Below are 13,096 nucleotides of genomic sequence, written 5' to 3'. Positions count from 1 at the left end.
GAAAAGCTTCCTTGGTGCAATTGATTGCATTGTGGAGTAAAGAAATGAAATCTGATGGAACGTGTCCTAGAGGAGTGGTTTTGCTCCACTAACTGAGAAGGGAGACTGGGTGACTACCTCAGATGAGAAAATATAAATAAAGCAAGATTAACTATACTCCTGTACCTTATGGCCTTATAAATCGCTACTTAATAAAAAAACCCACAAGCAACCCAACCAACAAACAACAACAAAAAAACCCAACCTCAAAACCTCAAGCTCCATTTGTAACATGGTATCGTTAGAAAAAGAGGTGAAAACAATCCTAAAATAAAGAAGTTTCTGTTGTTGTAGCAATTTCTTCTTGGTCTCCAGTTGAGGTAATGGTATTATTTGCTTTTAGGTAATGTATGAGAAGGAGAATGCACAAGATGCAGTAGATCTTACTAGCAGGTGTAAAACCACAGCAATGTAGATGCTTTTATGTTAAGAAGAAAGCTCTTCCAATTAATGGAGAACTATTAGAACAAGAATATTGGGAAAGAAATGGTCTACTGTTGCCTTTTAAGCCAGGAAGGCAGAGAGTGTACTGTACTCCTGAAGGTGCAGTATCTCTTGTTTTAGCTTAAAACTGGAGAAATATTGTTAACTTAAAATGATTTCTTTATACAAAGAACATCTCTTTCAGCTCAGAATTTGGAACTATATAGGCCAGATTGCTCAGTATGATGTTTATTTATTTATTTATTTATTTCAGAAATTATTACTATTGACACTAAAATGAAGAGAGGAATAATTGGTTATTAGAACATTTGATAGCAGCACTGGTTGGGAGAGGCCATTGGCAGCATCTGGAACAAAGAAACGCAGCCACTTATTGCAGAGCTAAGAACCTGAAATAGAAAAATCGGGACTATCTCATCCTATCTGAGGGTTACCATTCGTCAAGGAAAAATAGATGCCTATCACATCTTGAGGGATTCCTGTCCTTTCCTTTGTTCTCTTCTTACCCAAGATCAAATTACAAACTCCTGTAAAAAGTAGAAATATATATATTAAAAAAATGTATAAAAATCAGGTTTTATGTATACAAATCAGTTTTTATATTTATCAGCTTTTGATAAAAATCAGTATTTGGGCATAATGTGATTCATGGATATTTCTAAAGCTGCAATACAATGAAAATTTGTACTCTCAAATTCTTCTCTTACATATTTAGTACACAAGTTACAAATTAATATGGAAATAATGACTTTAGTCTGTTGTATGCTAGTACTAGTACTTTTATATGCAGTTTTATACATGGAATACACAGTTTTTAAAGCATAAGCACGTATGAATTCCAACTTGCAAATTAAAACTTCACCCTTTACTCTGTCTTTACTATGTACTGAGACATTAAGGTTTTTAAGGCTCAAAGGTAGTGCAGGAATATTCTGAGCCTTGAGAGCTCTTGCCTCTTGTGCTTCTAAACCATCAACTTACATACTGATTGCACACTTGATATGTAGATGGGAGTTAATAGTAATCTTACTTGACAAGAGTGCGTAAGTTAAGCAAACAGAAGCGTTCTTTGATTTTTTGGCTTGCTCTAGCTAGAGAACTGTGATGATATTCAGTTCTGAGGAGGAGTGGCCTGTGATTTACCCAAATGAAAAGACAAATTCTAAGGTCCAAATGAGTTTAGCTGTGAAAATGAAATAAAAGTATTCTGACTCCAGTGAGTGAATGTGCATTACTGTGTCATAGAGGTCATTTAGATGAGTAATGCAGAGCGTGTAATAAAGATGAGTAATTTGATGAGTAATTTCCAGATCCTACACCAGTTCCTTTAGTTTAGATCGTGACTTGCTATATTTGGAGCTATTTTCTAGTAGCACATAAGCTCATGTCTTGAACAGTTAGTAGATAAGACCATGAAGAATTTCAGTCCTTAATACAGAAGCATACTGAAATGCGTTATAGATGCCCAGGTCTGTGCTTTCTGTCTCTGCCATTACCCTTAGCTCTGTGCTACTCCTGTCCCTTCGAATGTGTTTGGCTTTCTCAAACTCATTAACAAGGACTCAAATCCTTCCTTCTCCTGCAGTCAGTATGAATTTCTGCTGGTTATGTGCTCTCTATAAAGGATGGGGAAGTTGAAAAGGTCCTTTCTCTTAGAGGAGTGAATTAGTTTTAGGTTTGCACTGAACAGTTGCAAATAAAACTCTCAAACAGACATGTGATCTGTGTATTAAGTATGTATAATAGGAATGAAAAAGTTAAGATGAAATATCATAGGAATTTTGAAAAGTTTGTTCAGAAACGTCTGAGGAAAAGAACAAGTTGGATGGGGAGGGGAACAGTTAAGACATACACATTTAAAATCATCTGCAGGTATGACATAGAATGCTACCTTCTGTCCTGGGAACAGGCATGAGACATGTGAGACAGCTGTGAGTGCATGATGATACCTACTCATCTCAGTATAGCTGCATGTACCACATAGTATTAGCCTAAAAAGAAATAAGGAGTTAGCCAGAGCTTACAAATTGATCTTTCTAAACCTTTCTGTAGCACTGAGTTTCTCAACAGAACCCCAGAAGATTTTGAGACACAAAAAATTGGAATTTTTCAGAATATAACCCCCCATATTTGGAATTTCTAATAGGATGACTATGTAATGTATTAGAATAAAAAGGTCTTTATAAAGAAGTCCTGCCTATCCATGGATCACTGCAAGCTGGACCATGCTTCTAGGCTTAGTTTCAGTCTATTCAATGTCTGTATGCAAATTTACTGCAAATTCTGCAAAATCTTCTTGAGATCTTTTTTTTCCTGTCCCCACCGCATCCTGCCTGTGTGCTGCCTACTTCCTTCAGCAGTCTATGTCTTTGCATGAGCTGCAGTCTGGCTACGGGTGCATTGACTGCTTGCTGTAATTGGCAACATGGAAAATTCTCCTCTGGTGCATATTCACTGCCTCCAGGGATATCGCTGCCCTCTTTCCAGATCTACCTTGTCTGGTCACTCTTCTTGAAGGAACAAAGCACACAAACAGGAAGCCAACACATGGAGGAGGCAGTCTGCCACTGCACATACCGAGTCTGTTATAGTTAAAGGTTGGATTTGCAAAGAACCAGCTACCCACACGTGATGGACGGTGACGGTGCATTGGAAGCAAGCAAACATAAACCAGTCAAATATTAACGTAAGCAAAATCCTGCAGCATTATTGGTGCAAGCTTGACTGGAACAAGGCTGGACAGCTGGGTTCTGCACTATCACGGTTTGTTTTCTGTTGTTTGGGTGATGTGGATAGTATAGATCTGAAAAAGTGTTTGATTTAAAAAAACAGTCTTCAGGAGATGAAATCAGTTGTTGTAGTATAAAACCAGAAAATTTATCTTGGATTCTTGGAAGCTTTGCCTGTGTAAGTCCATGGAATTAGATTCATAATGCTTGTGTCATATTTTAGCACCTGATGCAACCACAGAATTGTAGAAAAGGTAAAATATTTTTCTCTTAGGCTCCAGCAAGCCTGGCATAACTAGGAAAATAATTCTGCCAGACAGGCAAGCTTGTCTGCAACTCACACTGCTGCCAGTGGATATGGAATATGATGATGGTGCTCTTTGTAATAAAATAACTGAGAAACATTCCGTAAATTACTGAAGAAATCTTCTGTCATAGTAGGGCATCTTCAACCTAATAAAACAGGTGGCATTTGGACTACTTTCTGTGGGAGAACCAAGATGGATGCAAGGAGAAAGACTCATGTGATGGAACATGGGTTAATATGCACAATGATGATAATTTACCATGTTGTGCATTTGTTGTAATTACTTGGAAGTAGTACTGTGTTGTATCAGATCAGTGCTACCTTTTTATATTGGTTTGAGAAAACTTTTTTTAACATTATTTTAAGGTTGAAGCTAAAATAAAACTTTCATAGGTATGTAGCAATGTTGCTTTTCATAACTTGTTTGGATTCCAAAGCAACTGATAAATATTGGATTTTATAATTTACAGTTTACTCTTTTGGATACTGGTCTCTTTCACCATGTGGAAAGGTGACGGACAAGAAATAGAAAAGAGATGATGGTGGCACTTATAAAACAACTCACTTGTGTCAAAAAATAATAATTGGCAGTGAATCCTGTCTAATCACTAATGTTAGTGCATGCAGGCGCAATGCCTCCATTTTCTGTCAGTACAGAAGGCACTGACAGTCCTCTTATAAATTTTTATAAGCTTTTCAAAAATACCAGGTTAGCTTGAAATATATCAAATTACTTTAGATGACTACTTTTACTCTTGATGTGCTTTTCAAAGCTGGTTTGGTTTGTTTGGGGTATTTTTTTCCTCCTAGTTGATGAGTTACAGTGGAGATGATTTGGAGGGAGTTGTTTGTTTTCTTATTTCTTTCTATTAGAAATTATTTTAACAGCGTTCAAGTAAAATATATCTGAGGCAGAAAAAAAATAGCAATATGGGAGGATGATAGAATGTAATCTACCATAGAAGAATACTATACGAATGTTTCACATGTTTCACCAAACAAATGAAATGGATATAAAAAGCAATTCTCTTTGGTCTGAGATTTCACAAACACAGCAGTTACAGCCTCATATTTGCCTTATGGAATGTATGGTGCTTCCCAATATGGATTTTTGTCTATATTAGTCAAGGTACAGTTTAACCTTCAGTTTTTCCTGTGCTTTTCTGTTAGTTGCAATTATTTTTCTCTGAAGATAAATTTATGTTCTAAATTTATGTTCTTCACTGGAAATAAATCTGCTGACCTTAGAAGATGGCAAGAAAATGAAGGCTTCCTTTTTTGCCACCAAAAGAAAAAATTACTTGATCAATTGCTCTTTCAGTATGTATGTGTCTGTGAGTCTGTGTATAAAAATTATTTTTTTCCTGAGAGAAAGAATTTGACAACCTAAAGTACTTATGTAAGTACCTCTCTCTATGCTTTCTTCTGGAGAGAGCTGAGTTTTATGGCTCAGTTGTATTTCCTCTGCACAGGCTTCCAGTCTGCTGTAAAGTTAAAGCTCCTTAGGATTTCTTTCTCTGAAATCTTCAGGCGCAGTTGAAAAGCTAGAGTGTTGGAGTAACTGGCAGAAGTAGACTAAAGCAAAACACAGTATAAGATGCCCGCACACAACTGTAACAGGAAAATACAGTGGCTGAGAGCTGGACTCTTGTCAGGTTAAGACACCACTGAGACTGTGGTTGTGGTTGTAGTGGTATTTTCCTTCAAGAGCGTAATGGAAGTGTGGGGTCTGCATGCAGAGCCTGTAAATACGATTTTGCCATTGTTAGCAGAAGCCCTGTGGTGGCCTGGGGCCTGCGGGACCAGGATCTGCTCTGGGTGGTGCTGGCCACCCCAGCTGCTGGGGGGTGAGTGACTGCCGCCTCCGCGGGGTGAGCTGTAGAGGTGAGGTACCACCGGTGGTGTGGGCTGTGCTGAGGGAAAGTACAGAAATAAACTCAAACAAGCCCAAGGCTGAGGAGGAAGAAAGCATCGACTTTCCTTGCATGTCACCTTCCCTTCTTCCCCCAGTGCTTTTCTTCGAGGAAGACTGAAGCTGCCTAGAAAAGGATCCAGAAGGCATTGCGAGGGTGAGCTTAGCACCAATAAAAAGGGGTCAGTATTAACATTTTTTCTTGTATGGTATTTCTAAAGGTGGTATTATTAATGAGGATTTACTGTGGCAGTTGGACTATGGATATTAGTATTACTGGACCAGTCATAACTGTTGTGTTTTGATTAAATTACTAATCTTTTAATCAGGCTAACAATGGTTTGGGGTTTTTTTTCCATATATGTGGTGTTTTCCCTTTTTGTCAGTAACAAGATTTTGAGTGTAAGACTGTCTAGTTGCTGTAGGTTTAACTAAAAAGTTAAGTATACTGGTTTATATTCTAATGAAATCTGACTTTTGAGTTTAAAAGGGGCTTTGTGCTTATTATAAGGAAATGAGTGACACGGGTCTTTTTCAGGCTTCTGAGTCCCATCACTACAATTCTGCAAAGATCTAATGAGACTTGTCCATTGTTCCCAATCAATGTGTGTCCACTTGAGGTATGGCATTCTTTAGAGGAAGGAAAAAAAATTATCTAATACTAGAATATTTCAGAGACATTTACAGCTTAGTATATTTTTTATTTTTTCTATTCTTCTGTCTAGAAAATATAATATTTTAGGGCATCCTGAAAATCTGTGAATATGTTGTCAAATGTTCTGTTGAAGGAGAGAAACTACTTTCAGTACTCTGAAACAAGGAATGGCAATTATACTTTCCTCTCCCACAATATAAAGGTCCTTTTTTTTTTGTCCTTCAGTACTGACAAGTCACATTTTAAATCTGTGCAGGACTATGTCCTGTTTCTGTTTGTCTTTGCATCTATGACGTCTTATACAGTATATTAACATTTAGGGTACAAGAAAAGTTGCTTTCTCTGGAAAGTTTTTTTTTTTTTTTTTCTTTCCAATTTTTCTTTTCATAAATACTGTCTTAATGTGAAAAAAGACCCTGGGAAGAGGATTTAGTTACCAGGTAGAAAGTGCAATTTTACAATCAGTTTCATAATCACTTTATTTTTTCTCAATTTGTTGTCAGTGTTTACACAATATATTTTTATGTATGTATACACAGACTGAAACCTGCCTGCTGTGGTTAAGCAAGGGAACAAAAAACTCACAAAAACCTCGTCTGAAATACTTCATGAGGAGATGATGATTTTTGTATTAGAATGTAGTAGGGTGGAAAGCCAAATGAATTTCAAATTTCTTTTCTAGAAATGAATAAAACCTTTGAGAGAATTGCTTGGATATTACTCCTTTTCCTAGTAATTATGGCCTCAGCCTCTTGAAGCAGTTTGATAATCCTCAAAGGAATTCTGTTTCTCAGATTAGGAAATCCCGGTCTAGATTATTTCCACTAGAGCATATCCACTTAATATTTTTCAAAAATAAGCTTTGGTATAGAATCTGATACTGTGAAATTTGCATTTAGAGGATTTGCCTATAGTAAAGCCTACTTTTGATGAAAAAATCCATTTATAAGATATGTAGTAACTAAAAAAAAATTATCTTGGGGAACCTGAAATTGGAGCAGGGGGGGAATTGTGTGTGTGTATATCATCATATTTCAGTTTATGGTTTCTTTTTTAGTACTGTGACTTTTTTTTTCTCAAATAGCATACTGTTCAGATACTGTCAGGGTTTTTTTGTGTTTTAAAAAACATTTCCTATGTGCATTTTTGAACTCATTAGTCTGAATTTTTTGTCTTTGGTGAATTGTAGGTGACTTCATGGCAGTGTGGCCTTTGGGAAAACAGTTTACTGTGTGTTATAAACCTTGGTATGTATAATAACCTGAGGTACATAAGTGTCCATTCCTCCACAAATCCTTGTCAGAATAGTTCTGGAAGCATTCATCAGTTCTCATCAAAACAATGACTAAGCTTAAGTTCAGGAGTGAAAACATAAAATAGTTCCTAAAACAGCGGCTAAATTAAAAATATCTCATAATCCTAAATGTTTGCTAATCAGACACCTATGAAGGTTTCTTAGTGACTGTATGAAGGTCATGACTAATTTCAGGCTTGGAGAAACAGTGGCTTTATAGTTCTTCAGTGGAAAGTGAGATGAAGTGCTCTCATTAGAAAGAGATACTTCAAAAACTGGAAGAGGAGTTATCTGGTCTAGAAGGTCTGCTACGTAAAGGTGACTTTTCAGTGGTACTGGAGATGTGAGGAGAGATAGTGAATTAACTTACAGCCTATTGACTGCTAGACGCGCCCCCTCCTTCCCCCAACCCAAACAGTAGGAAAATGCCACAAAATTGCAAGGTTTCTATTGCAATTTTTCTGCATAAGAGGGATCTTGTAGACATGTGTACTCTGCATGAATCTGTTTGTTCATTTTGCCATTAGTTTTCACGGCATAATTGTTCACATGCCACAATTTTTGTAAGTGATCTAATTTTGTCTACAGTGATTCTACAATGAAGTTATTCTAGGTGGAACAAGCAATAGTTATTGTGAACTTTTAGATTTGGCTTTGTCTGACCCATAATGTCAAATTCATTTTTTTGCTACTGGCTTAATGACCTAGAATTTAGAGTCGAAGTGGAAACCATTCAGATTGTCTATAGATAAATGGTCTTCTGCTGACCTCTAATGGAGAAGATAAATCTGAAACTACCTTGTAGGCAATTTTATGTTCATAGCTCAATAGAACAAGAACACATAGCAATAACGCTGTGATAATACTGTCATCCTGTTAAAAGCTTTCTCTTGTATGAGAGGATGTGAAGAAAATGATACCACAAAATAATAGTTCAAGAATTGACTTGTTTTGCAACTTCAAACCTGCTTTGGATTGAAAAATCTGTACCTGCTTTTAAAACTTAGAAATTTTAGACTGAAATTGAGAGTATATGTACTTGTGAACCTGGATGTTGTGCTAGAAAGCCCTGCACTCTGTAAGCTATTGCCAGTGTGGAGTTAAAGAAAAAAGACAAGGCACCTCTTGAAATTGTCTAGTTGTGGTGGCAGCTAAGCCCCCACTCAGTTCCTCATTCATTCACCCCCAGCAGGATGCGAGAGGGAATCAAAAGGGCAAAAGTGATAAAACTTGTGGATTGAGATAAAGACAGTTTAATGCGTGAAGAAAAGAAAAGGAAAATAAAAACTGATGCAAAGGCAATCACTCACTATCTCCCAACAGCACACCGATGCCCAGCCAGTCTCTGAGTAATGGCTGCCTTGGAAAAACACACCCTACCCTCACAGTTTTATTGCTGAGTGTGATGTTTTATGGTATGGAATATCCCTTTGATCAGGTCAGGTCAGCTCTCCTGGCCGTGTCGCCTCCCCACCTTTTGCTCACCCCCAGTCTACTCACTGGGGGAAGGGAGAGGTCAGAGTGAGAAACAGAGAAGGCCTCAATACTGTGCAAGCACTGTTCAGTAACAGCTAAAACGCTGGTTTGTTATCAACACTGTTTTGATCACAGATCTAAACCTAGCACTGTAGGGCTGCTACTAAGAAAATTAACTCTATCCCAACCAGTACACTAGCCGAAATCCCCTGACCAGAGCAAGGGAGCCCAGATCTAGATACAGCACTGCAGATGTGTCTCACCGAGGCTGACCAGAGGGGAAGAATCGGCCCCCTTGACCCGCTGGCAGCAACGCTCCTGCTGCAGTCCAGGATGCTGTTGGCTGCCTTTGCTGCATGGACGCATTGCTGGCTCGTGGTCAGCTTGTTTTTTCAGGACCCCGGGTCCTTTTCTGCAAAGCTGTTAATTGGTATATCAGCTTTTCTTTTTAATTGGGTACAGCTTACCTCCTTTATGCCAATTGTTTTTGGACTGTTAACTTAATATAACTCCATAAGCCTGAATTTCTTGTTAAACTCCCAGAAGCTTTTTAATCTGTTGGACAGTTCCAACAAAATTTTCAGAGTGTTTTATCCATTCCAAGAAACAGCTAGCACTTTGCCAAACAGCGCATGTACTGGTTGACTACGCACATAGCTGTGAACTAGCCAGAGTGTGAGTAGCTATTGTCCAGTGAAAAGAGAGCCTTCTTTGAAGGAGCCTCTGTGAAGAGAGCTGTGTATCATGCTGAAGAAGAAGGCAGGCACTAGTGACGCAGAAGGAGCTGGCAAATTTGGGAAGATTATGTGCTGGGAGACACAGTACACGACTCTGTTAGAAACCATGCCTCATTAGTTACTCTGCTCACAGAGCAATTTGCTAAGCTTGTTGCATATATAAACATTTATTTAACTGAAACTCAATGCTCTACTTTCACTGTAAAGAATTGTAAACGCTTCGTTTATTCCAGAAGATGGTGCTGTCTGCATTTGTTTTAGAATTTATTGTGCCAGAAACAATTTATATCCAATTCAGCCTTTGTTGAGTTGCAAATTATTGAGGATATCTTTGTAATAGGAACCGTTAATGCAGCCCTGCTCCTGAGGCTTTCACATTTACAAATAATTTGCATAATATTTCCACATGAGAGGTTAGAAAACACACTTCTCCAGTAGTCTTACATTAATATAACCTGATATGTTGAAGCAATCTCAGTTATTTTTCTACCACTAGAACATACATATTAAGTTAAAGAAAGACAAAATAGCATTTTATTCAATGCAGTAACTGCAAACTTGACTTTTTAACAAAAATATTTGTAAATTCCACTGTTGTGATGATTCTTTATGGAAGATTGGGGTCTTCGCTATAAATATTTGTACATGGTTATGGAAAGATGTACAGAATATGCATGTAACTTGCTTCTGATATAATGTATGAACTGCAATGTTACAATCAGTATAAGACGTTATGCTTTGCAATTCTGAAGTGCATCCTCAGATTTGTTACAAACTTCATATTGCAGTGTTACGCTTCTGCATTTGTGATCGATTCGCTACTCCTGTACAATTAAAAGCGGTAGAATTTTCTGTCTTTCTTTTCACCCTGTTTCCAGGAAAGATACATATACAGCTTGAAAAACTTTCTAAGATAAACACACATTTTATGTGCATATTACAGTCTGTGAAATATTGCAGGTAATTCACATTTGTGAGGGGTCTCAAAACAGATGACAAGCTCAACCCCCAAGATGCATTGAATTGCTGCCTACCTGTAGTCAGTAATCACAACTGTTCCTGATCAGCCTCTTAGGTACTGGTATCATATGTTTACTGTTTTATGCTATTTTGGTCATTTTCGTAGAGATAATGAAGTTGTTTCATGTCTGGAGTTTGGGTGAGAAAGCAGAAAGATGTGGGAGGAGTAGTCAGACAATCTGAGGAAGGAACACAGAAAGTGGAAAAAAGGATGTGACTAGAGAATATTCTATAGAATTAGAGAATGGTTGAGACTGGAAGGTATCTCCCTAAGTCATCTTGTCCAACCCACTCTTCAGAGCAAGGTTGATTTTGATGTTGGATCTGACTCTGTAGTTCGATCAGGTGGCTCAGGCTTCATCCAGATCTCCCTGGGCAACCTGTTCTGGGGTTTAACAGGCATTGTGAATTCGTTTTTCCAAATACCTAACTAGAATTTCCCTTGTTGCAGCTTGTACTCATTGTTCATCTTTTGTTGTGTACTGCCAAGAAAATGCTAGTTGCAACTTCTCCGCAACTATAGACTGAGTGGTTGAAGATACCGGTAGTTGAAGATACCTCCTTTAACCTTTCCTTCTTTTGGCTGAACAAATCTAGCTCTCTCAATCAGTACTTGCATGTCGCATATTGAGCCCCCCGATCACCTTGGTGACTACCATCTAATAGGAACAACTGAAGTGTGAACCTCCAAGATTCTGCTGTGATGTTCCACATCTCTCATATTGCTCTGGTGTTATTGTTTTGCAATATACAGCTTACTTTTACTTTTAATATATGTGTGAAATATTACTCTACCCTATGTATGCAAATTTTGTCCTGTCTGTGTTGGGCATAGCTCTGTTTTCTTGACTGTTGAGTGTTAAAAATAAAAATCCAAAGTTATATGCTTATTAGAAATCTCTCTAAGACTTGAGTTGCATGAAATTAAAATACGCTTTATCACTACCAAAAGACATTTTTAGTTACAGCTTTAAAATTAAAAAGGAAACATGCATGTTAAAAAACAAACAAACAAACAAACAAAAAACCAAAGAGTCTCCTTAATATATGAAAGAGAAATCTGTAGTTTTCTCTGTATATATCTGTGTTTATAGATATATAGAGAATCATCTATATTGACTTAGTAAGAATATTTCTAAGTTATGCTAGGTAGCCCAGGCTAACAACTATTATTTGAAATACTACTGTTCTTGTTTCAGTAGGTAGAAATGAATAGTCAGACTTTTAGGTTCTGTTCTTACAGGTAGGATATGCTTATCACTGATTAATAATGGTAACAGTGCCTTTCATAAAGGGTTAGCACATTTAAGAAATTCAGGTTTTTTTCCCTACTTTTTTTAGATTATTTCATATTGTGACCAGAAATCAGAAATTCAGAATTTAGAAATTCTCCAAAATTTTGCACCAGAACACATGCTATGCAATTTCCAGAGTATTCTCTGGGTTGAGAAACAACAGTAAATTTAAAAGCTTTGTTCTCCAATTCACCTGTTAGTGGTTATGCTGGAGCTTCAAAAACTGTCTCTAAAATAGTTCCCTTTAAAAACAAGGTAAAGTATGATGTAAATTCAGTCTCAGGCTCTAATGGAAAGTCCCAGTCCTCTACTTCTTAACTATCTGTATGGATATATTCATTTAAAAGCTTTCCAAGGTTTCAGCAGACTTTTTAGTCTGCTGAAGACCCCTTTCCTTCCTGCCTTTTGGGTTTTTTTTCCTCTCCCCTTCCCCCCTCAGATTTTTTGTTTTTCCCAAAGCTCAAATGTACATCAGATTCACAGTCACGGTTAAACTGACTTCTCATCATGTAAAGGCATTGGATTGATAGATATGCCATAATGTATATAATAAAAGACCAGATAAGCCAATCTTCAGAAAACAGCTTCACTATTAATAATAGTCTTGGAGAAATACGAGAAGTAAAGGGTATAATTAACCACTGTAAATAGTTTACAAGATGTGGCCCTTGAGAAAGAGCAGGAGGATACCATAAATTAGCCAAAATAAGGGAATACAGGGCTAAAGCACAGAGGGAACGGAACTGCCAACAATGCCAAAGAAGAAATCACTTGAACTATCACTATCCTAATCGACATAGTAAAATACCCACCCTCGGGTAGGGAAAGCCTCCTACTAACAAAAGTCCCCTCCTCACAGAGCATGTGTAGTCAAAAGAGAGGACACTGTGATTTGAAGTAGAGACAAGGCACAGCAAGAACCAAGGGGAATGAGGATGACTAAGCTTAACTGTAGAAAGTACTGAGAACTGTTGCTTAACTATTGCTCGAAAGGTATAAATGCTTTACCTTGTGCTAACTGAGGCACGATCGCTTTGTGGACGAATGACCTAGCACCCCTCTCTGCGCAGAAATGAGATAAAGAGATATCTCACCTCTGAGTGTATATTGGCTCCTTGCACGTCGGGTTAAAAGAGCCCAGATTTGGGACAACACTAAGAGTTTAAATAACTAGAAATGGAGTTGGCA

This window comes from Vanellus vanellus (genome assembly GCF_965231255.1).
Source record: "Vanellus vanellus genome assembly, chromosome: 2".
NCBI lineage: Eukaryota > Metazoa > Chordata > Aves > Charadriiformes > Charadriidae > Vanellus > Vanellus vanellus.
Note: the sequence above shows the minus strand (reverse complement) of the source record.